Raw genomic sequence first — 25,895 nt, forward strand, 5'->3', positions numbered from 1 at the left:
TTGTTGAATTTCACAATTAACCAGGTTCTCAGCTGGTATAATGGCAGTAACTCCTTTTTAACTCTTGGTTAGTGTAAACTGATATATCTAATGAAATCTGATATTTTAGCTTATTTTTACAAAATAAAAGCACATGAAGTTTCTTCCCATCATAGACTACTAATACATCTAGCCCATTACTCTGTCCCCAGCAGTGATGGTAGGAGGTGCTATTTAGGGGGAGCAGAGATCTGGCAACTTTCTGCAGTCTTTTCCCTTTTAATTAAAATTATACTGTTAGAGATGTGACATATTTATATATTCCTTCAATATCTGTGTTTCTCCATGAATTTGTCTAATCTTTTTCTGAAGCTGCTGTGTCGTTACAGCAATCTGTGACACCAAGGATTCCACTAATCAAACAATATAAAATTACTGTCCAACCTGTCCTAAGCCAATCCCTTCCTAGTTTCAAGTACACCCTATTTCCAGTCCTGTAAGATCTGGGAAGGAGCAATTCTGCATTTACCTTACTCCCTGCTTCCTTAATTATGTAAACCTCAATAATATCCCCTCTCACCTTTCTCTTGTCCAAAAGGAAGAGTCACAGCATTTTTAGCCTCTCCTAGGAGGCAGCACGCCAGCCCCTAACCCCTCTAGTCTTCTCTCTGTAGACTGGTCTTTGAGATACCACAGCTCTACACAGCATGCAGGATTATGGGTGCACCAAGGTCTTAGCAGTAAATTGACACCCTCTTGTCTTCCTCTCAGTGCCACTCCTGAGGCCTACCAACACTGAAGTTTATCTACCCACGCAGTGATGGACCTCCCCATCACCGTCATGGTGTTTAACAACTTGAGATAGGTTAGTGTCATCTACAAATTTGTGTGTTTCATGGCTCAGTCCCTGTTGCATCTCCATTTTGAAATGTGATTGCCAAGCACTGTTCTTTTCTTCCTATCTTTTAGCCTTCAATCCATAAAAGCACCTCTCTTCCAACTCCAAGGGAATTTATTTTCAAAAATCTTGGTAAAGAATTCTGTCAAAGCCATATTGAAAATCAAAATACATTATGGTTACTAGGTCCTCCTTTACCATGCTTATCCTTGTGCTCAGTTATGGTATTCTTTAAGGCAGATGACTGCCTGGCCAAGCAGGGAAGTCAGATGCCCTGGCCCAGTCAATCACAGTTACCAGGGTCTACTCCTGAGTGTCTTTTCCACATGGGAGCTGGGTTGGCACCAACTGTGGCTATTTGGGACAATGGGTTACACACCTTGGCCAGCAGTTCTGCAATTTCACACTTGAGTTCCTTCAGAAGGTCCAGGTGAATGTCACCACTCCTACTCACTTACCAAGGTCTGCCTTATCTATTTTATCTTCTACTTCCTGTATATTTACCTGAAATTAATCTGGCTCAAAAAATAGCTTAGGTTTGGGACTCAAATTTCAAACACCTTCAGCAGTAAAGACATATGCAAAGATTTCCCTAAGTTTCTCTGCTGTGGCCTTACTGTCCCTGAGTGCCTCTTTTAAACTTTTGGCATCATGTGTTGTTATTTCCTTTGAGGGCTTCTTGCTTTGCTTTAAACAACTTTTTACTGTGAGCTTGATGACCTTCTGCAAAGTGTTCACATTCTTTTTTAGCCATCCGAGTTGCCATTTACTCTTGATCTGCTTTTTATGAGCTTTGCTGTTCATTTCAGCAAATTTTTAAATGTGAACCTTTTTCCCTACAATAGCCTCCTTAGGTTTTTTATGAGCTATGCAGAGTTTTATTGAACTGTTTTATTTTCTTTTTGATATGTGACACAGTTTACCAGGACTTTTAATATAGTGTTTTTGAAAAGCCTCCAGGTTGCTTTAGGCTTCCTACATTTTGGACTGCTTTTTTAGTTTTTTACTATTCATCCGATTTTTATGTATATTCCCTTCTTGATATGGAATATCTGTGTGATGCATTTGTTTGGTTTACTCCATCTGACTACAGTATTAAATTAAAGTTGTATCGTGAAGCTATTACAGAGCAGTTCTCCCCCTAGTACCTCTTGAACTAGGTCCTGTGGACCACTCAAGATCAGAGACATCATTTCTTGTGGGTTCCAGGGCTCGCAGTCATTTACAGTGTCCAAAAATCTTATCTCCTTATCTCATCTGGATGAGACATTGTGTCTGACTGTATGTAGGTAGGCTAATTTGCCAGTATCTCTACCTGACTCAGTTTTGCAGCTTCTCTGATTTAACTGAACGCTTCATGATCTTTGTCTTTATCAGGGAGTCATAAATACAAACCAAGTGCTACCTTTCTGTTATCTCCTATGGGGATTCCCTGTTGCTGTCCTTTGCCCACGGTATTTTTTTCTGTTACACTTAGTATTGTCCTCCGCATTCTGTGCCACTGCTCTGCTTGTGCCTCATCTCCTGTCATTCCAGTGAAGGTGACAGCCTAGCAATTCAGTGTGCCACTGATGATCCTCCTCCGACCAGCCTGAGATCCATCTTGCATCAGAATTGTCATTTGTTGCCAAGCAGTATAATTCCCTAATCCAATTTTTTAGGTCTCTAGCATTGCTATAGAAGCGCTTACAAATTTGGCACACTCTTTGTTGCAGGTGCCAGTCAAGTGACATTGTAGTGTGGTTTATGTTTCTTATTTATTGCATTTTTGCTATTTTTTTTCTTCCTTGCCTTCTCAGGAATGTATAGTGAACATCAGCCATGTCTCCCTCACAAGTTCCTTGAGTCCTGACTGGTTGCTCCACCATGCCTATCAGTCTTTCCCCTGTTTCTAGCTTAGCTATTTCTCTGTGACCTTTTTAATTTTCAGTAATAGCAGCCTTGTTCCGTTCTGACTGAAGACCAGCCCATTCCTCCTGTGCTGACTGGTTTCGTTCCAGAGAGTTTGCCAGCACTTCAGTCCCCTGCACGGCAGCCTTGATTTAACCCCCTAGGACATCCCTATTCTGCTTTCCCACATTGGTGGTATAACATAGACTGTGGCCACCAGTTCCTCCTTTCTACCACACTAAATACCTATCTGCACATCTGTTGAGCTCTGTTACCTTTCCTCTCAGGAGGCCACTTAGTCCTCTCAGCTGCTGCAAACCCAGCTCTGTGTGTCAAATAATCAAACCTCCCACTACCATCACTTGGTTCATCTTCTTCGCATGGAAGACTCCCTTTGCTCCAGGAGCATCCTCACCCCAGAGAGACATTTTAACCATCTGGAGGTTGGAGCTTATCAGAGATTTGATCCTTCCTTCCAAGCTGATGAGCCACCATCCCTGAGACTGACATCCTTCAACATCAGAGATCTTTTTAATGGTGGCCACAAGAGGGCAGGCACAGCAGAGGGGGGACTGCCACACAACGTCCTGGGAGGCCTTGCCCGTGAACCTGTTTCTCTTAGCTGCTCCAGCTCAGCCGTTCTTGCCTGTAGAGAACAAATCCAGGACTCCTGCCAGGCAATAACATTCATTGTCCTCTCTGTGCAAAAAAATAAAAATAAAAAAAAAATGAGTGGTCTGCTCTGTTGTGCAGCTTCTGCCTGCATCCTGAGCTTAAAATAGGTAAGCTCTTGAAGGTTCATATTAGTACAACTTCTCATTTGTGAGGTGAGTAGAATTACTTTTCCCTGCTCTACCCATTATCAAGCTAAGTAGCAACAAGGAAGATCTGGCCTTGCTGAGATGTACCTAGGAATTGTGGGGAGAAGGCAAGCTGACCTGAGCCTTCACAAGCTGCAGTTCATAAGGATGAAGGAGCCACCTGGCCAGTTCATATGCCCTTCAGACATCCTCAGGAAGCCACTCAACTAAAAACTAAATGTGTTCCCACCACCAAGAAAAACTCTACTGGTCATGTAAGCCAAAAATTCATCATGCCTATGTGCCCTGCACTAGCCTGCCTTTCTTTCTTTTCTGCTCGTCTTTCTTTTTGTTCTTTCTTTCCCCAAAAAGAAATTATTTTAAAAAGCCTCGTTTGCTGTTCTGTGTTTGCTATAAGCAAAGCTTCGGGATTGAATTCCCTCATTTATCTTTAAAGGTATCATCAGATTCTGCAATGGATATGAAATACTTCCCACCCCATTCCCTCCCCACCCCCCAAAAAAGAAGATACTTCAAAATTTCATATTGCTTCACAGGCAGTGGGTAATTGTGCTACCTCTCTGAAAGCTGCCAGGAAGATGCTCTGCCTCAGAGGGGAGTTATCTGAGGGAGGTATTTGTAGTGGTGGCAGATTTATAGGCAAACTACCTGTTGTGGTAATAAGCATTATGCCTTGACAGGAAGGAACCTTTCATTATTTCAATACTGTAATCAAATCTAGTATGGTATATTGGGTTTTATTTATTTTTTCTCAGGCTAGTCAAAATAATAGTGGAGAACAGCTTACCAGGGACTGTAAAAGAAAAAAGTGTTACCATAAAAGAATGTTTAATAGTGTGAAGCTAAACTCAGCTCTCAGATGCAAGAGTACAGTTCCCTTTTACATACATGTTTGAGGATATGGTTTCAAATGTATGCTTTTGTTTATGTTTGTACTTGCAAAACACTGCCTAATAAGGTCTTGCCGGCATACATAAGTCCCTAAACTCTTGACATTGTTCCATAGGCATCTAAATCTTGGGTTTAAGGCTTAATAGCATGAACTGTTAGTAGTGAATAGTTCCATAATCTCTCCAGTTAGCTACCAGAGGAAGGCAGGATGCAGGTTTGCTTGACATAACTTGACTTGGTCAGTCTGAAACTCAATGCCTAGTTTACAACCTAATGTTTTATTTAGTGCAAATTGCTTAACCTGGGCTACAGTGGCTATCAATCAGACATGTAGCAAGATACTCATGTTGGTTGCTAATTGCTGTTCTTTAGTACATTTGTCCTGACATTTTTTCAAGTGAAATATGCATGTTTCCTTTTCAACTCTGTTTATACATGTTTAATCAACATCAGCGATCTTTTTGAACTGGTGGATGGAGGTTAGATAACTTTCCCATGAGCAAGAAGCAGTGCATCTGCCTTCCACATATGCATTCTACACAAAATCAGAGATTTGGGAAGAGTCAGTGAATGGTTTTTCTAAGAATCAGTTTCAGACCAAAAAAAAAAAAAATATTAAGGAAACAAAGTGCTTTGATACATGCAGATATGCAATTAAATGTATAAGCCAAAATCACATTTTCATTTGTAAGTGTAAAGGATATTTTAAAGTCTGTTTCAAAGTTTAAATAAAACTAAAATCTTTCTTTCAGATCAAACAAAATATGCACATTGACCAAAAAATATTTTTTTTCTTCTTTTTCTTTTATTTTGTGGAGCGTTTCTGCTTCATCCACATATGAAATGTTAAATAAATAAAAATAAAAATAAAAATATTGCGCTTTTTCTTTAAGCCCGTTGACCTAGATTAGAGGTGTACAGATATTTTGCCTAAAAGCTTGTCTCAAAAACCTTTGCAATCTCAGCTGGTGTGACAAGAGAACAATTCAACGGTGTTGGACAAAGCTCAAGAATTAGTATAATCAATCAAAATGAATACCAAGGTTGCAGTTTAAACAAAATTAGGACTGAAGTAAATGTGCTGGATTAACTCTATTTGTAATACAGGTTCAGCTCTTGTATTTGAAATGACACAATGCAATGCCTTTTGCATTAGCTACGTATTCCCTTGATTTATGGGCTTCTTGCAATCAAATAAGATATTACAGTAGTTTGATAGTAAGTTGAAAAGGTATTTCACTGGTATTTTAGGAATTTATTTTGAGGGCAGCATTTTTAAGAGTGGATTTGGCCATCTGCATATCACAAATTTGAATGAGAGATGAAGAACAAAAGCAAGACAAAACACACTAAAGTGTGTTTTGAAAAAAAAAAGGACTTTAAATTTAATTGTAGAAAACTTAACTGAAGTAATGAAATAATGAAAGGAAACTTTAACAATGCTAGCTGTCTTGTTGGAGATGTGTAGTGGAAAACTATCTTGGTCACCATAGCTGAAACTGGAAGAAAAACCCTCACAATAAAATGATTGTGAGTAAATGATGTTACTCACAATCATTTAAAAAAAATACCATATCTTTTAACTCAAAATTAAACAGCTCTTTTTGTTGTTGTTGTTGTTACTTCCTGTCTTCTCAGGAAATACTGAAGGTATATTTTACCTCCTTTAGAAAACAAGTACATGCAGCTAAGCAATTCCATAATTAACTAGTCATCTGTAATCTTTTCACTCGTTGTGGTCAACAGTATCTGCACAGCACAATACATTCTCATGTATCATTGATATTTTTGTATGTGTTTCTCATAGGCATTACGCTTCATTATGGAAATGAAATGCAGTCTGCTTTGTTTTAGGACAAATATACTGTCCATTTGGCTAGACCTTCAGGCTTTGATTTCTGACAGTTGGTGCAACTAATGCCCAGAAATACTTTTGGCCAAGTTTTACAATTTCTCCTTACTGTGAGCAGTAGTTGAAAGACCGTGCAGCCTGTGGATGATAGCCTTGCTCTGTAACTGGGTAGCCCACACAGCCGTCCAAGGGGGATAATGCAGGTCATCTTGTAATGCTTAAATTGCACTCTAGAGAGTGTGAATGGTTTCTCATGACATGTATGCAAGGCTTTACAAGTTTCTCAAATAGTGCTTGTTTCTATTTTCTGTATTTTTGTCACATGGGAGCAAGTAGCATTGACCCATTTTCCTTTTGTCTTATTTGGTAAGCACCAAACTATTAATGGAATCCTTTGAGTCTGACCTGGACAGATCAGGAATGTGGGAATGGGCAGACTGTCATCACGTACAGTGTCTGCCTAGGCTAACGGAGCCCATTCTCAGCATTTCCTTAATGACACTTAACAGAATGAATGTTCTTTATTTACCTCAGTTTGTATGTAAGGATTCCAAATACTTTTCAAGTATCTTCACATAATGAACAGGGCTGTTGAAATATAGGGAAATGCTTCCATTACATTGATCTGGAAAAGGATGAAAAGCATTAAAATACCTTGCACTTGGATACTTTCTTTGGGAGTATTCAGAAAGAAGATCTTGAAGGATAGACTTCTGTGTTTTAGGCATGGAAAATGTCTCTAGACAATGAATAAGCTGCAAGCCCGAACAAATATGTCTGTGCGGTGTTTTTTCTCTCACAGGCTTAAATTATTTTCCTGTGAAAATATTTTAGTAGTCTGTCAGATTCCCTTTTGTCTAGTATCATCACAGATGCCAATGAAGTACAATTATTTGATTTTTTCTTTTTTTTAGTAAGGGTCATTGCTGTTTGATGAAATTCTGTGTTTAACTGTTGCTTATTTTAGTAGTTAGCAAAGCTCATTTTTGCTTTAGCTCTGCTTAAAGAGATATTATCAAGCCTTATAACTTGTTTAAAAGTAGATTTATGAGACCCCAAGGTTGTTGGCAGAGCATAGTACTGATTTTAGAGCAAAAATGAAAAGTCCTGTGCTTGCTGTCCTCAGTACCTATAATGCTTCACTCCATCCAGGGCATAGCAACAAATAGAGTTTTTCTGCCCAGTCTAATAAGGATTTGGATATGTCCTTATTATTTTCTTCTGATCCAAATATTCCTCTTTCCCACCTAAACTACCTCTTGCTTTTGGCTGTTTCTCAATTTCTAGACCCTCTACTTCTCTGTTATTTTATGACCTGCTCCCAGGGCTATCCCTACCTTACCTTAAATAACCCAGAACATAATTTCCTGTGTCATTTCAACACCCTTTTTGTATTAAAGGTTTCCTATAAAGGAATTTTCTTCTCTGTAGCCTGGAAGAGGAATGAGCAAAGCCAGCTCTGTGTGATGAACTCTTCCCCCAGAACACAGGGTGCTGTGGTCCTCGCTGCTGGCTGTGTTTGTCTTTGGGAGGATGTAAGCTCTTTGGGGCAGGAACTGTTTGCCTTTGGATGTTTGCACAGTGCCAAGAGCATTGTTAGCACTCTCACGTTAATAACAGAGGTAGCACGCCAAGGGGCACGGTGACAGCTTCCTTCAAGTAGACAGGAGCTCCAGCAGCAAAGGGCCCAAAGGCACCACACCATGCTGAAGGTGTTGGACCCGTGTATCTTCATTATTCTGGTATTTAATGAGAGCATGAGCTGGCATGCTGCTTTATGGTTAGAACACATTTTCCATGGCATACGCTTCAGCTCCAGTATGACTGCACTGCTCCTGCAGTGTCCGTCCCTCACCACTGTGAGACAAACTCCCTCCTCAGGACAGAGCATGCTCCCCCATGTGCGTGGTACAGGTGTGTGGTTTAACACTGCCTTGTTAAAACTTGCCCTTTTCCTCAGCTTTTACTTCACTTTTTATTTGCTGGGGACTTTGCATGGGGAAAGGAGGATAGGCAAGCAGACAGGCGCTGCCAGGCCCCTTTATAGGTATGTGGTGGCTGAGGATGGATCCATTTAATCCCTTTGTTTTCCTTTTTGTCACTCAACCCAATGACACGGCTTCAACTTGGCTAGCCCACACTCGGTCCAGCCAGTGTGGTCTTCCCCACGCCATGCGGCTGCAGCTGAGTGCAGCCGCTCAGGGTCTGCTGAGCCACAGCTCCCTGTGCAAGTCCTCCCCCTCTCTGCTGGCTTACTTCTTTCAAACAGTTGCAGAGTTAGTTTTGCTAAATGACATGGGGTTATAATAAATCAAGCAACAAGACTTGTGCTGTGCTTCCTACTGTATGGGAGAGGTCCATATGGTTTAATTGCTTCCTCAGAGCTTCAGATATATGTGTATAAAATCTCTGAAGTCATGTGTAACTGCCAAGATCCTATGGTGTGGTTTGGAAAATCCATGCAGTGAAATCTCAAATGCTGCAGATGTTCACTGAAATATAAATGTAAAGTGAAAGAAGCCAGCTTATCCAGTTAAATAACAGTAGAGAATTCTGCCTAGAAAACGAGCTATGCCTGTGCCTGCAGACAGAAATGCAGAGGAGAGCAAGCACCCGTATGCCCAGGTCCGTGGCTGGGTCGGTGTGCAGCCTGAGGAGCGGGAGGCCGTGGGCCCTGCTACTTCTTGCATCCCCATCCTCCTCCCCTCAGCCCCAGTGCTGCCAGCACTCTCATCCAGGGTGGGATGGGTCAGGATTTTCTCCAAGCAGCAAGGGGAGGATGAGACATGGTGGTTCTCGAGGGCCAAACCCAGCGCTTGCGGCTAAGGGGAGCAGAGCCCGGCCCAAGCAACGTCCTCGGGCCCAGCAGGCGTGTAGTGGTTTATCTGCTGTCTGGCGCAAGGGCTCAAGCATCTCTTGAAGAGGGGAACGGTATGTGTTGGAGCAATGCTTTTAAACACACGGGGCACCTCCATGAGTGCCAAGGCTTGCTCTGCAGTGGTAACCTCAGTCAAGTGTGCTGAAGGACGGGCTCACTTCTGCTGCCCGAGCCACCTTCCTCCGGCACAGCGCCCAAGCTGCCACAGGCACTCACTGATGCATGGAGATGGGGAACTGGACTGCTGGGGTTATCCCAGATCTGTGGAGGCTCACAGAAAGGAGCTGCTTCATCAGGAAACACTCGTGGAAAGGATCAGGGTGCCCTCTGACCGCTCCCGTGAGCAGTAACATGAAGGAAGCCTAACGCTGCCCTAAGGGGTGACACGCTTCAGCCTATGCCCTGCCATGGTATGGCGTGTACAGAACAAGAAACGTGGAAGGGGCTGCGGTCCTCTCCCTTGGTGGAAGGAGACACTCCCTTCCCCTCCATCCTCATCTTTGCAGTGAGCAGTCCTGGCTGGAAGGGCACACCGCTCTGCTGTGGCAAGGAGCAAAGTACATATATCACCATCAAGGATATGCATTGTCATCGCATTCGTAGTTTTATTAAGTACAGCAATAGTTACTGCTAGCCAGTGTTACTTGTATTTAATCACCAAAAAACCTCTGAATAATTTTCAGTGTGTCCTAAATTGATGTTAAATAGCATTCTCAGTAAGTACACTTTAAAAAAGAATATATTTCTGTCTGCTGAAAAAGCCCCAGCACTCTGGTATAGGCTCACACACTGTAGTAGTGTCTGCAGCCTGTGCAGCTCGGTGCATTTACACAGCTGCAGTGTTGGTTACTGTTTACTCTCCCCCTAACAGACACCCTGTTCTGCATATTCCCTGTAAGGATTTTCCTTCTTTCTCTATTCTTAGTCCCAAGCAAAGACCTGTTCTGATTTATACGTTGTGTAGCCTCACTGACTTCAAAGATGTTTTGCATGGTGTAAATCAGCACACCAACTGGCCGAATAAACCTCACGCAGTAAGGCATGAGTGTAGAGCTGAATGTGTTCCTGCGTCTGTGCACTAAATCAACAGGATTCCTTTTCACTTTTGTGGGATAAACATACTTCTCTGCTGTGTATTTACAGTTGCTGGAACACTCTTGCAGCCATTTGTGAATCCTTTGCCTCAAGAGATCTCTGATGTAGGCATCTTCCATACTGTAAATCTCTTTTGTATTCTGTTATTCTAAACTAAATTCTATTAAAGATCCGAGGAAATGCATGCATTTAGAGGTTGCATATCTTTTATCAGTGTCTGATGGAGCACAATTTTTCAATTCAGTTAAAAGCATTCCAGTAATGAAATTCAATACTTAGATTATAATTGTTCGTCTGTTCTTGTAGCTTGTTTATTCAAGCAGCTACAGCAGTTTTCATAAAGAAAATTGGTCAGCTTGTGTTTTCTCAAGTATTAGAATCTTTTCTTACCAAGAACTGAAATTTAAATCAAACTTAAGCCTACCATTCAAGCAGCGATTTAGCTCAAGGAAGAACTTCCTCAGAATTCAGACAGTAGGAAAGCAAGCCAGTCCTAGGGTCCTGTAATATCTGTGAATTAGCCAGCGTCTCCAAGTGAGTACAATTCCCTTCCAGCAAGTGTTGCAAATTAATCCCTTTTGCTGTAGGCACATATAAAAACTTCCAGGAGGTATCCCACCCCAGACATGGCTTTACTGAATAGATCACAACAATTTCCACAACACACAACTTGTTTGAAGAAATGCAAGAGGGGCATTTCTGGTGTGATGATTTGTTGCTGGTCTGGTTAGTTTTCAGAACTGAAATTTGCGAAGAGGTCAGGTTTGGGTTTTTAAGAGCTAACTAAGCATCTAAGAGTTGCTGGGAGATGCAAAGTGTGTTTCATAAGAAAGCAGAAGCATCTCAGATAAATATAACTGTGTTTGACAAGGGGAAGACCCAGGTGTTTTAAATCAAACCTACAGCAGTAAGTAGGGCATTCCAGAGGTTCCAGGAGGGAAATGCTTAAGCTTCTAGCTTACCCTTCTGTGAGAACCTTTCAGTTTCTTCTAATGGAAATAGGAAATATCCGTCTTTGCTTAAATTTGACTTTCAGGAAGAATTGAGATAAAACCATCCAGAGATATCAATCTGCCACTCTCCAAAGTAAAACAGCATCAAGACTTCCTTCTTAGAAGTGCTTCCTTCCATGGGTACAAAGCTTTTGTTGTAATTATAGAACAATCAGAAGTTTCCTTGAGTTGGTTAGAATGGGCTAGATGGAGGAAAGGATGGTATTTAGAAAGAAAAATTATAGAAGGTGTATATAGTGATATGTAAACCAAGCAGAAGCCAATCTTTGAAACTATCCAGTAACATTTAGATACTAGACTGTCATGAGGTAAGCAAAGAAAGAGCAAAAAAAACCTCAACAATGAAGTGATACTAAGAACCAATGACTGAAAACACATTTTGTCTAGTAACAAGTATTTTTTCCCTGGGAGCGGAAATATTGCACAACCCATGAACACTCCAGGATGCAAGAGCATCAGCCAGCTGCTGAATGATGAATTTCATTTACTTCCTATCTGACTTATGAATACTTGGGCAGATGAATATACTAAGAATAAATTCTTATGGGGGCTGTGAAGCAGTCCCCTGCTTTGTTTATGACCCCAAAGCTTAGACCAGTTTAGCTGGTGGCCAGCACATATGCCTTTGTATGATACCATGGTGCTTGTGATGCTCTGATGGCTCTTGCCAGCTTTTAGCCTGATATTCATGCTCCTCTGGATTCTCTTGCAGCCAGTCAGATGCATCTCTGAAATGATGTAATCTGCTCTGCCGCTGTCAGCATGATTCATATTTTTACTGCTTTGTGACTGGTGGATGTTGTGCCCAAGTAATATGAACTGCACATTTGCTTTCTGTTATGTGCTACTATGTGTGTTCCTGCAATCACTCCCAGACTCTGTTACTTTTATTGCTGTATTACCACATCAGTTTCTGTGGTCTATCCGTCTCCTTTTGGTTGGGTTATTACATATCTCAACTACATGAGATACCTAGGGATAGTCCCATTTCACTTTATTCTCCTTATCTTTAACCCAAATCTGGGGGGTGTAGAGTCAGTGTCTGTTAATATTCTAAGTGGCTGAGCCTGTGAGTTTGTGAACAAATATTCTTGCTTGGGTGAAAGCTCCATGCTGCTTGAATGCTGATTCAGGATGGACTGAAAACCAGCTCTCAATGTTCATATCTAATCCCATGCTGGTTTGGAAGAGTACCTATTAGAAAAAGCTCTCCCACACCTATTCAGCTCTTGGGTGAGCCCATGCCCAAGTCTCTGCGAGGCTGATCCCACATCATGTGAATGACTGGTGGGGGTATGCAGCAGACCCAACCACATGGGATGCTCAATCTTCACAGAGTCTGGTCCTGCCTAGGAGCTGCAAGGGTTTGGACACGCTCCACAGCAGTGGGATTGTCCCATGTTTCAGCCACTGAAAGTAAAAAGCTTTGATGTGTGTATGCAACGTTACAAAGGTCTGTAGCTTGCCCAGGCTTCAGACAAATGCCAAAAATTACTTCCCTAACACAATATCCTTTTCATTAATGAAGAAGTTGCAAAGGAAGAGAGTCCTTCACAAAAATAGGTTCCCAAAGAGACAAGCCCAGAGATCAGGGCAGATCTATGCCATGGCCCGGAATCAACAGACAATGTGGAAAGCATCAGAGGGTTAAAGAGGGAGCATTTCTCATTTAAAACTGCTAACTAGCTGCATGTACCAGCTCACTGATTCTTTTATGGAAGTTGTGTTACAGAGAAGAGACAGAATCAATTAGCATGACAGATAATAACAATTTATGTTTTTCAGAGTTTGAGATTATCACGTACTGACGTCCATGCACCACACCTTCTTGTTCAGATACCCCCATTCAATACATTCTTTCCACATAAGTTTGGAAAGTTTGAAGGAGATAAACAGTGGGATCCGTGTTTTGGACAGTACATCCCAGTTTTGCACATTGGTTCTTGTTCTCTGGGGAAAATGGATGTGAGTCACATGCATTGTGAACAAATAAGCTATCTGAACAGGTGCTGCAGCTGAAACATACGGATGAAGAAAAAACTCACTTCTCTCAATATTCTGTCCCTTTAGATTTTTAGCCAGATGTCATATGAGTACTTTGGTACATGTTCTTGAACACTCTGTTGAAGTGTTACACAAAACTGAGAAATAGAAGGAGTATAAATGTACGCACATTTCCCAGATGAACTGTGTTTGCCAGCTAGCGCACTGGAAAAAAGTGAGTTAAAAGTCAAAGTAGAGAAGCTCCTATGAGTATTTTGATTATGAGATTTATAGGGCTTTACTGTAATAACTATAAAATAATTACAACAATTTTCTTCGTGTCACAACATTATTTATTTTCAGAACAAAGTTCAGAAAATTTTGAATGATAGTATATAATATTTTTTCTACATGTCATGGCTCCTTCAAATATATATATGTATAGTTCTTTTTTCAAAAGTGATAGATTGCCAAGTTGTCTGACCTCTCAAGAGAGGAAGTTGGGAGGACAGTTTAGTAACATTTTCTTTCATTCCTGATGTGGAATAAGATCAAAAAATATGTATTTTAAATTCCATTAATAGCCTTATCTTTTCTAAACCATAAGGTACTGGCAAAATAACAGCACAAGTAAACATGGCTCTTGATGCACCACATTAAAAAATGGCTTTTGTTTATGAAAACTTTTTTTTGTTGTAGAAACTTGTGGGAATAATGTTGTATTAATGGTAGGATGTTGACCTTTTCCAGCTATGGAAGATAGTCTCAGAACAGGATCCAGGAAAAACAAACATGGAAACTACTTAACTCCTTAGTTGTGTGCCTGAAACTTTGTAAGGAAGCATTATTTAAACTTAGGCTATTGTACTTACAGATTGTGTCATTACATTAAAGTGCCACACACGCACAACCATTTTCATTAAACACAAAGTTATCAAGAGCTTAAGGGAATAAATAACTTCTGTGAAGAAGAATATTGCTACAATTTCATATAAAACACTGTAATATATATAAAAATATGCAATCATCTGCTATTGTCTGTGTTTTGTCTACATTTGTTTATAGTCTCCCAGGTCAAAAGTACAGAAGGTTTTCTCCAGATTTTAGGGTACACAATGTGATGAACAAATTAAAAAAAAAAAAAAAAAAAAAAGTCCCTGTTACTTAGGGGCTCGAATTCACGGTCCTCTTGTATGCTAAAAATGGTCCCCTCTGATTCCTTAAGTGAAAAAAATAAAAGCTTAAGTGAACTCTTTAGGACTTAGTGTGCAGCCTTTGTGTGGCTGTGGAGTCCACACTCACCTCTGCCGAATTCACTCCTGATCTGAAGGGTGGCCACGGAACTTAGGAGCTACTGACTTCCACTCTGAATCTTGAAATGAGCCTAGGGAGGTATATGTTTTACTCGGGAGTTTTCTTGTTGTCTGGAGAGAAACTAGTGAAGGTCAGCGTGGAGGGAATAAGAAAAATCCTCTGATCCATCTGTGCACCCTGTCTTTCTCTTTTTGAACTGGTTGTAGTCAGTATGCCAAGTAGGTAGTTTCACTACCATTCCTGTTCCCTTGCTCACACCTGTTTCTTTGAAAGACTCTCCTATATAGGTAGATTATAGCAAAGCATCTGTTAGACCTTCTTGCAGGACAGTTACTGAACATCAGCATCAACTTCAAGAAGGAAATGGAGCTAACCCAGTTCATATCAGCTAAGCACCTCACTCATGATCTCCACTAAGACTGCTTGTCTCATTTTCTATTCTTGTCACTCAGGCTGTAATTGTCATTATGAGAAAAAAGGACAGATTTTATAAGCATCAATCTGTTTTAACCTTTTCAGTAAACTGTGCAAGTCAAGAGAATGCAGGGTGTAATCGGGCATTACTATAGTGTATCAATTCTCCTTTCAGATTGACCCATGCCCTGCAGACAAATGAAACCAGAAACACGGGTTTTAAAATAGGTTTCTTTCCCCAAAGACACTAGATTTCTGTATTGCCCATAGGCAACATGTAAGAACTACCTTTTAGTTGCACTATAAGTGCAAATTTTACCGTTCTGGGGCTCTCAGGCCGAGTGGGACACGTAGTACTTTAACACACATAATATATTTGTCAATAGAAAAACTGAGCATCATTTTTGCGTAACATGGGAATATATGAGAAGTTATTACCAAAAAAATGGAAACAAAAAGTATTTCCCTGTCATATATGTACGATATTAAGTTGTCCCTGCTCCTGAGATGGATTGGCAGCTAGCTCATGAAGCAGCAGGTATTCCTACAGCTTGCAGTTTGCCCTACTGCAGGGAATCAGCAGTGATTTTGGCCTAGCTTTATGTACTTCTGGTAGCTCAGTACTTACTACTGAGCATTTGAGATGTATGTACAGCCAGCACATCAACAGAAATGAGGCTGCAACCTCCAGGCAGGCTGTCCTGCTTTGTAGCCATGGGCTCACAGGAAATGTTGCTTCTCTTCTTGGCTTAGCTGCAGACTCCTGGTCTGTTGGAAGCAAAGTTGTGTAAGGTGAATCTTTCAGGAGCTCACTTCTCTTTAGTTACCTAAATAAAACCTTTTAAAATGTGTTGGATATCTAGTTCTGCCCATTGTGTCCTGATTTTTGGTCATCACACTTATTTACCAAAAAATTACTATCTGGGAGTTGAAGGCTTCTTAGAGGACTTGGTGCCGGGGTTTGGTACCCAGTATTTTGGAAACTGGGTTCTTGTCTCTTGCTTAATATCACCGTGGTTGAGGTTCTCAACCTTAGTAAAGAAAATATCAATAGTTCCCTCCTACCTTCAGCCCTCTTGTTTGTTTAGAGTGGAAGCTATCTAAACTGTTATTCAATGTGCATGTACAGTGCCTGTCACAAAGAGGCCTTGATCTCTTTGAGACTCTATAGATTGCACAAATTATAAGCACTTACTACATTTGAGAGTTTTTTTCTTATTATTTATGTCCTAATTAAATGTATGGTATGCCATCTCTGCTACTGTTCTCAGCAGAGATGCGTCTAACTTTCTCTTAAAGATCTCCAGTGATGGAGATTCTGCAGTGTTCCCCAGCAAGCTTGTCGAAGTATCTGAAGTGCTCTGCTGGTATCTCTCTGCTGTTATGTACCCACTTAGTCTTTGCTACTGCAGGCTAAATTCTCACATTTATTACTCGTAGGCAAAGTTTCTTGTATCACTGATCATTCTTTATTATTTTTTTCATGACTCTCCAAAAGCAATGTTCAGTTCTGAACTTAAACCATCTGGCCAAGGGCTTGTCAATACTGAGAAGAGCCTGGGGCACTTCATATATTTAATGCAGTGTACATGCCTGTCTACGATACTTAAAATTCAGAATTGAGAAAGGTCACTAGATGAGACTATTGTCATTTCCGTCTTTGATTACGCAACTGCCGTGGCATCTCTTCAGATTTTAATTTGATCTTTGACAAATATGTATGTATCTGAACATTACAGTTAAATGTTTGCTGCAACTCCATTTATTTCCAAGTAATACCTATTAGAAAGAGCTAAATCACAGGAGGTGTAGAGTTGTTGCATAGACTATAAGACTACATCTGCAACAAATGCTGTAAAAATAGTCAGTTAATATGACAATAATTCTCTTTTCCTGTCACAAGAAGGTTTCATGTGTCCCAAGTCAGAACCTCGCACCATCCAGGAGGCCCAGAATATTCCTAGAAAGTGCCAGAAATGGCACTGTGTAGTTGGGAAAAGGTGAGAAGCGTGAGAAGAACGTGACATTCACCAACAGTTGTGGAAATCTGTGTATACCTCTTCAGGTTTTAATATCATTTCCCTTATCAAAGTTTGGAAGGAATGCTTGCACAACAGTACATCTTGTTTTGATAGCCAGGTAGTAAATCAGAATAAGGAGGTGTTAGTGTGTATGTGTCAGCCTGTAACTGCACAGTGCTATGTGGAAGCACAGCGTTGTATGTACATGCAGTATGATACCTCCTCGACTCCCTGTGATTCTAGAAAGTGAGAAAAGCCTATTTAGGACTGCCTTTTCAAAGCCAGTCAAAACAAAGTGAAAATAACCGGAATCTGATCGACCACTGCCAATTGGCCAAAATAACTGGGCACGCTTCGCTTAGGTCAAAATTTTACTAGAACATATCAGTCAGTGAGAAGTTCATTTTCAGTGTAACCATGCCAGTGAATACCAAAAACATAACACTTTGAAAACTCAGTAGATGGACAGTTCTCCCATTTGTCAGCAGCTATTTTTTCTGTTCGCTGAGAAATGTGGGTGGGGGGCGAGGGGTTGTGGGAAGGTTTTGTGGGCTTTTTTTTTGATTGGAATAGTTTTAGTATGATGAGGACAGTCTTGTAGCTATCAGTTCTATGAGTGGAATTTTATCTCTACTGGGAGGTGAGCTCATTCGCCTTTATCGACCTCAAATCCATGTTTAGAAAAAAAAAAATCAAAGTAGAATGCATTCTTCCCCTTGATGGCTTACTCTTACACAACTGCTTCTTACCACCCAGCGTCTCCTGAAAATTAGCTTTGATTTCAGCCTGTTTTGTACTTTCTGCTGCTGTAACAACAACGCGAGCCCTCAAATTGGCTATTTGTGTCTCTGGCTGTTTTTCAGTGACGGATTTTAGAGCGTCTCACAGCCCATAAAAATTGCATCAAAGTGCTCCAGCCACCTTCTTCTTTTTCACTCTTTTAAGACCAGGGTATGGAGTAGAAGTGAGGCAGGATGTTTTATTCACTGTAAGGTTCACTGAAACCCTGCTGGCCATCCGTGCTACCAGGCAAGGAACCTCCCTAATTTGTGGAGCGCTTTCATATCCTTTCACTGCCTGTTTTTCGTTTTCTCCCTGGCTATCCCCATGCCAGCCCCACCCTTCTCCTGTAGCTGGTCCTTTTTTTCTCCAGGAATGTGCAGCTGACGAACCTGAAGATGCTCTTCTTGCCAACTGGCTCTTTGGAGAAGAGATTTAAGAAGGATGTGGGAGTGGACTGTAGAGGAGACAGGAGGAAGGTTGTAAATGAGATTTGTCTAGGAACCTGTGGTGGATAGCTGGGACTAAGGCTGGAGAGGAGATGTGCAGCAGTGGAGAGTGGTCAAAACACAGCAGGACTCAGCGTTGCACAAGGGGAAGATAATTTGTTTCTTTGTAAATGTTTATGTGGTAGACATGATCTCTGATAAGCTGTCATGGGACAGACGTTTGTGTTCCTCTCTGTGTTCAAATAAAGTTGCTGGAAACTCAGGGAACTGGGGTATTGTCAGTGTAACATTTTGGTTGTCTGAGGGCCACTTTAGGCTACGAGCTACAGCAGTGCCCAGTGTACCCACCACACGCAGTCAAAATGGTTCAGAGCCATGTTCAGAGACATGTTCAGAGTCTTGCTGTGGGCACTGAGCACATCGCTGGGGGTGAGTGCTAGGTAGTCACAAGTTTGTTCGGCCAGTCAACAGCAAATAGCCTTTCCGTGTTACACACTTGATTAAAATAAGTTTCTGCTAAGCTAAAGTGAATCTGGCTCCCAAGTCAACCTTTGGAAGATTTTCAACAAACCACTTAGAAATGCAGTGAGGACTTTGTGATATAAATCTTACTTCAGTAAGTGTGTTGAGTTGCAATTTCCCAAGCCCATTCTAGCTGTGGATTTTGTAATATGTCCTGGGTGACACCAGGAGCCACAGTGGTGTGCACTTTGTGTGCCGAGCATCCCGTGGCTGCCTTCGGCCATTTTCCCAGGTGGCAGGAAGGCCGGGGAGGGAAGTGTATGCTTCTGGTGAAGGTATAAAGTGACTTATCCATCCTCCTCCTCCCATGCTGCCTAGGAAGGGTAGCAGAGGCTGGGTTCATGGGCCTGTCATTTGCTAGAGAGACCTTCCTGGTAAGAACATGTGGCTGGAGGAGAAGGCAGGGGCTGGAAGATCTGGGTCCCAGTCTCCACTGATCATGAAGAACTGTATAGGTAGGGGAGAGACCCACAGCTTACCTCGTGGAAATGCCACCTGTCCTGCCAACTCCATGAGATGGTGAAAGGGGTTTTCCATGCAGATGCCTTCACAAGCTCTTCCCTTCGTGGTTGGTCACCTGTAGCTCCCCCCCCCCCTCACAGTGCAGGGTCTGACCCAGGAAGATCCAGAGCTTAGAGATCAGGCATAAAGGTGATGAGAAGAAGGATTTCTTAAGAAGGTAACTGAAGAGAAGACGTTATGTTTTGTTGCTGTTTCAGATAGAACCAGTACGTGCTAGAAGTGCCCACAAAATAAGGAAAATCAAAACTAGTGGTAATGTTACTCTGTATGATACACTGTAAATTTTACACCAGCAGTTTGAATTTAATTTTGTCTGTTTGTTTGTTTTTCTTAATTAGGCAATTGTCAGTAAGAGGCTCAAACTTGCAATTAAATTCAAGTTTGTAGAAGTATTCCTTACAAAGAAATGCTATCCCTGTTGAACTTATACACATTAAGATAATAATCCAGCTTGTTCTAAAAGAAGGAATTCAGTGAATGGGAATTACATAAACTCTTCCATTGGTGTCGAAGGACGTGATCTATAAATTAGTAGATTGAGAGTAAACAGGAAATTCCACAGAACAATTTCAGGATAAAGAAACTATAGCAGCAGATGGAAAGATGTTTCTGTTGGAAGATTTTAGGAGTTGGTTTTGATACCATCTACCTTTTTGAAAAGAAACAACCTCTCTGTCTCCATGTTTTAGTTGTGAATTTCAGCTATGCAGTACCAGAGCAAGTCTAGCGCCAGCAAGGGCAAAATGCTGCACAACTCTTGTCAAAAGCTTTGTTCCCATATGCAGATCACACTTTTTTTTACTCTGTTCTTAGTCACATTGACAACTTTGTGAGCATTATTTGTCTGAACAGACGCCTAAATATGTTAACATATGGAAAAGTGTGTTTGAATATGTTTGATGTCTTTCTTCGGGCTAGAGCAAGATAACAGACAAGTGGTATAGAAGAAGCCTTTATACCTCATGTATCTTATATAACGTCAAATAGGTGTAGTGTGTTTTCTACTCATTTTAATGGTATGACTCAGCTCCTACTAATAGTTCCTGGTAGCAATTACTCACAAAAAGACTTGGTCTTTTTATTTCACCAGCTTTTCAGAAAACCTCACAGCAATATTCTAGCAGCCTGCTTTCTACAAGGATATTTCCAGAAATCTATTAACATTCTTACTCAATAGAAAGAGAACACTTTAACATTAAAAAATGGACAAAATGTTCACATCCACGAGTTATTATTATTTTCATAGCAACTACTTTGTAAAACAAAAGAAAAGTACAAAAAAACAACAGAAGAGAGACTAATTAGCAAATAGTTTGAATGCTTGAGATAAGGAATCATAATGGCTAGTAGGAAAGAAGAAACCTCACATTTAAGATAGTTTCGCAGCAAGCTGCATAATAGTGTCCAAACATACTTCCTTTTGGCACACATTGGTATACACAGACAAAAGAAACAGGAAAAGATTTTTTTAGGTCCCTGTGTCAGAAGCATGCACTTATGGAGAACTCGGCCATAAGAGAAAAAAGTTGCCTTATTATAATTGGAGTAATGTAAGTCCAAAAAGTATGCTTTTGTTGGTCAAGTTCTGGTTTTCATCTGTCCACTTTCTTGTCTCAGTATTACCGATATGCTCTGCAACTGAAAATGGAATATAAGCCAACTCATAGCTGATAAAGAAACATGGCCCTTTGCTATGCAGAGCATGAATTTGCAAGGCTGCTGGAGACATGGCAATACGCAGAAAAGCTGTTCAGTGCAGCCAACATTGGGCTGCTCAGTTGTTCTCAGATCTAAATATAAAAAGCTGCCCATATTACATTTCTCTCCCCGGAGGTGGACCTCCAGAGAACGGAGCTCAGCAGGCATGCAGTAGGGATGATGAGCCAATGTGAAAGAACTGTGCCTCCCCTCCTCCAGAGAAATGGACACCTGCGTGACATGATGAGCTCTCCGAGCACACATTTGTATATGCAAGACTGCTTACTCACGCTTTTACTGAACAAATCAATCTCAAAATGGGTGTGAGTTTACTGGTAAGAAAAGTCATGCAAATAATTTTAGTGAAGCTTCCTTTTTTCTTCTCTGTAATATGAAATAAACAAAAAAATAAAAATGGACTTCTTTAATGTACAGTTCCAAATTATTATGAGTTGTAGTTATACCACTACCATTATTATCGGCACAGCAGTTTGATCCTAATCCTAAAAGATTGCTTGATACACAGAAGTAATGCAAATAATAAGATAATGATATAGTTTCACCACTGCACATTCATGTTGAAGCGAAGGAGACAAACAATTGAAGATGGGAAATGTTATCCACTGGTGAGGCTGTAAGAGCTCTGCCAATGTTAAGGAAAAAATCCATGATGGAGCTAAGAATTAAACTACTGAGGTCCACAAAGTGTTAATGCAGTCTCTTAACTATGAAATTATTGTATTGTTCTGAATTTATGTTTCTTGTCTGCATGTAATTAGTACCAACTAATTCATTAAAGTAGTCTCTAAGCTGAAGTGTTCCGTAGGTCCCCCCGCAGCCAGCCCTGCAGTGCAGATACCCCTACAAGATTTCTTTCTCCTGGGTGAGCTTGGGGCTCTTCCAGTAGAGTGTAGGGCAGATGAAGGTGAAAAAGGAGGTGAAGTGCACCTGTGTCTGATCCTGATACACAGTCAGGAAAAGGGGGGAATCATCATCTCTATCCAAGAGGTGGGAAGCTCTGCTGGGTCTTTCTCTTTAAATGTAGCCTAGCTGTCTTGCCAACTCTAAAAAACAGGGACCAGATTCTGTCCTGCATGTAAAAGGACTTCTTATTTTGAAGACCAACTGTAATCTTGAACTCTGCAGTTCCCTATGAAAATTCCAGGACTTCAGTTGCGAAAAATCTTCTTGCCTTGTTGAAATGTGTTTTAAATAGCCTAGCTGGATCTCTTAGCAAGGATGCTGACGCAACTCTAAATAAAACTACGCAAGCAGCCCAGCTATGATGCCACATTAATCTCAACAAGAATATTCTTCAAGTGCAAGTGCTAAACCTATTGCAAGAGTTTACGGAGGAGGAGATGATCATGCAGTAGCAACTTTGTTTAACATTTCTCCACGTCTGTGGCTAACAACGAGTTCTTGAGTGCGCTAGACACTACTAGAAAAGGGAAGGATTTTGCAGCTCCTGGCACTGCATATCATATACCAGCAGAAAAAGCAAAGATTTATTTTTGCTTGCTGAATGAGAAGGAGAATGAAGTGCTGAGAGCTCTGTAACGTTTCATACTCTTTTAGACGCAAAGAGCCAGATGAATATTGTTGGAAAGAATGTGTTTATACAAGAATCATATTTATCTCAGAAGCTGGGGTCCTAACATTAGATGAGGCATGGAGTGAAAAAGCTGAGCACGTAATAACTCAGCAAAATTCCTGCTTCTGCTATGTATTTGAGTAAGCTTCAATTACTTATTTTTAGGGGTTTGTTTTCAGAATGGCTCCCACAAAATTTGTTTCCAATAAACATTCACATATACACTGAGCGCAAATAAAATGTTTGTTAAAGAAAGCGTTATTGTCTAACTTTGCTTTGCTTTCCTGAGACAAATGGTCACAAATGGTACTGTTAAAATCCATGCATTCGGGGCTTTCAAAAAAAGATTATCACCCTGCTTTTGGATAGAATATCAGCCTTGGTCTCAACCTTGCACTACATTGCAGGTTTTTGATAGTGCAATCTGGATGGATTCTTCTGAGGTCTAAGAGTACATTCCCATGCTCTTTGACTTCATTGATTTAATGGTAAATGGCACATTCTTGGAATGCTTTCAGCGGAAGGATTCTATATAATATGGATATGAATAAGCCTGTGAAATAGTTTGTATTTTAAGTAGAGCTGTTATTCCCTCTTGTTATATTAGTGTGGTTTCTTTCATTCCCATGTTGTTCCTAAAGCTTGTTCTTGTGAGAGATTCTGAGCTATGAGAAATTGGAGTTAAACTAGCTTTTACTATAAGCTGCTTTCTAAGAAAAAAAATGAGAGATGTTGGAAATTTTCCCATTGCACATCTGTTAGATGTTAGGCCCAAATTTGTTCCCAGTTCAGCTGCACTGGTTCAGTACTGGAGTGATTTAATTGAACTCAGTGGAGTTAATCAGAGATGACAAAATACAGTTTGTTGCAACATACTTACTGTTTAAATACTGGCAATGGCCATGTCTAAGATAATCTCAGATCAAGAAAATCTTATCATGAAAGGCAGAGAAATCTATGAATCAGTAATACCCTGTTGACAAGAAACTGTAATGGCCAGAAGTTGGTCCAGAGAGAGCCTTATTCTAACAGACTTCCACCATCAATCTCGCTTTGCAGTGGAAACCTTTTCTGTATCCACTGCTGCAATCCAGTGAAAGTCCTATTCCAGCATTGTATTCACTCTGTACTACCTTTGGATACCCTTTCCATTTTAGAAATAAATCTCAGTCTGAGTTCTGGTTTATAAACTCTATGCATGTAGTTCAGGTCACATGCAGATTAGGGAAAATAAAAGTTAGATGGCAATAAAAGTCCTTTTAATGAAGGAGGGGCACAAGCTGTTATCTTCTTCACTTTAGTTATCAAAGCCATAGCTGTTAGAAGCAGTTCTGTTGGAAAAGAGATGAAAAATAAGGCAGATTTGATTTCTGTTAAGTCCTCTTTTGCAAAACTCCAGCAGAGGTAAGGGGAATTAAAGCTGCTCTGCAGAAGCAGCTGAAGAAGCTCCCTTCAACACAAGGAAGTCTGAGGCTGGAATAAAGCCAGGAGGGCCAGCCAGGTGACATTAACTCCATTCACAGCATAGCAGGTGTAAAAACCAGGAGACAGCAAGATCCAAACATACTGTCCTCCAGCATAAAAGCTAGGAAAATTTCTTGCTGTTGTATGGCAGGACAAATGTTAACAGAAGTGATTTTGCTTACCTAAACTGTTTTCAAGACCTGAGATGTTTTATTCCTAAATAAGGCAAAACAGATTATTTTTCTTTAAGGACTGAGATGGAAAACCACTGTTAGAAAGAAAAAAAGACATGGCAGTGTAGCTGTGCTCTAGACTTAAACCTGAACCACCACATCGGATGTGGGTGCTGCAGCTGTTGTGCAATTCACCATCACAAGAGTTGGCACCAGCTCTGGTTTCATCCAAGACTTCCACATTGGAATTTGAAAATCTGTCCCAATTCCCCCCACCACCACCAACGGCTTCTAAACTGAGACATTCAGATAATCATTTCTGACAAATCAATGTTTTCTGATTAGAAAACATTCATTGAAATAATCTTAAACATCTCTGGGTTTAGGGCTCCTGAAGTTCAGTGCTAAAATCTCCTTGGACTGACCTAAAAATTGTTGGCTGGAGTGCAGCAAGTTGTGCCGTTATTGCTTTTATATTCCCATCTTTGTTTAGCCCTGTAATTCCAGAAATGTTGCAAGCATACCGTGGTTTAGTTTGTGTTTCGGTTTGGTTTTTCACAGCAGTGAGAGTGATAAGCTCTTATATGGCCTAATTGGGATCTGTCGGACTGGTAGCACTTAATTGCACAGACTTTTTGGCATTCGTGTGCAACCTTCAAACACAGTGGTTCATGAACAGGACTAACTGCAGCTTATTCATTGCTTTACCATCCATGGTCATAACATTTCGCTAGGACTAGTGCTGCAAAGAGCACACTGTATTCCTGTTAATATTACATGACAGCTTGAGATTTTTTGGAAACCTCTTCCCTCAGACTGTTTATCCCTCTACACTGATATTTGTCTAGAGATATGTTTTACAGCCTGTTTACTTACAAAGGTGTCAGAAGATTGTTTACCAATAAAATGTAAATAAAAATATTTAGAGTGTATCAGTTGCCAGTAAATTTTCTTAGCCACAGTTTTTTTTAATGTTAAAAACATATAATAACACAAAAATGAATACATTTCAATGCTAAAAGGTATGTTACTTATTGGGGTATATTCACTTTCTTTCTGCCTACCCTATAATCAAAATAAACTGACAAAACCCACTTATTTTCTCCATTCAAACCAATAGACTGCACTGTTTGGATTTCACTTCCACAATCCTTTCCCACAGGATTATCACACTGCTATCATGGATAGTCTGGTTGAGTGACAACTGAAAGATCAGACAAATCCAGAATGGCTGTAATTACTGCTTAGAAGTTCTAATACTTATTTCTCCACTCAGAACTTCAAATATATAACTAGTAGTACCATATGCAAACATTATTATGATTTTTTGGTGGGTTTAGGGCACTGGGAAGCGCAGGCAAATTTTGGAGCAAGTTAATGAGAGTGAGTCAGAAACTCTGCAGCATGTAAGAAATTTTGCAGGAGGCAGACTAGAGCATGTGGATAGCCATGGAAAATTATCTGAACTAATCAAACCAACTTATCATGAATGAATAGTCTTTCTATGGAGATAATGAGGAGGGAGTAGACTGGAATGGTGTAGGAGAACTTAAATAAGGAGCTCTGTATTTCATGCTTGTGATAGTAAGTGGCCTTGGGACATTAATTTTTTTATAGTTTTTATGTCCATTTTTAGTGGTGTTG

General features: G+C 40.5%; 1 protein-coding gene across 1 annotated transcript in view; it reads left to right on the forward strand.

Annotated features, from left to right (window-relative positions):
* COL4A2 (collagen type IV alpha 2 chain) overlaps positions 1 to 25,895 on the forward strand; it is a 139,686-nt gene that overhangs the window by 45,096 nt on the left and 68,695 nt on the right. The window lies entirely within an intron of this gene.

The sequence above is a fragment of the Anser cygnoides genome, chromosome 1 (assembly GCF_040182565.1).
Source record: "Anser cygnoides isolate HZ-2024a breed goose chromosome 1, Taihu_goose_T2T_genome, whole genome shotgun sequence".
Taxonomy (NCBI): Eukaryota; Metazoa; Chordata; class Aves; order Anseriformes; family Anatidae; genus Anser; species Anser cygnoides.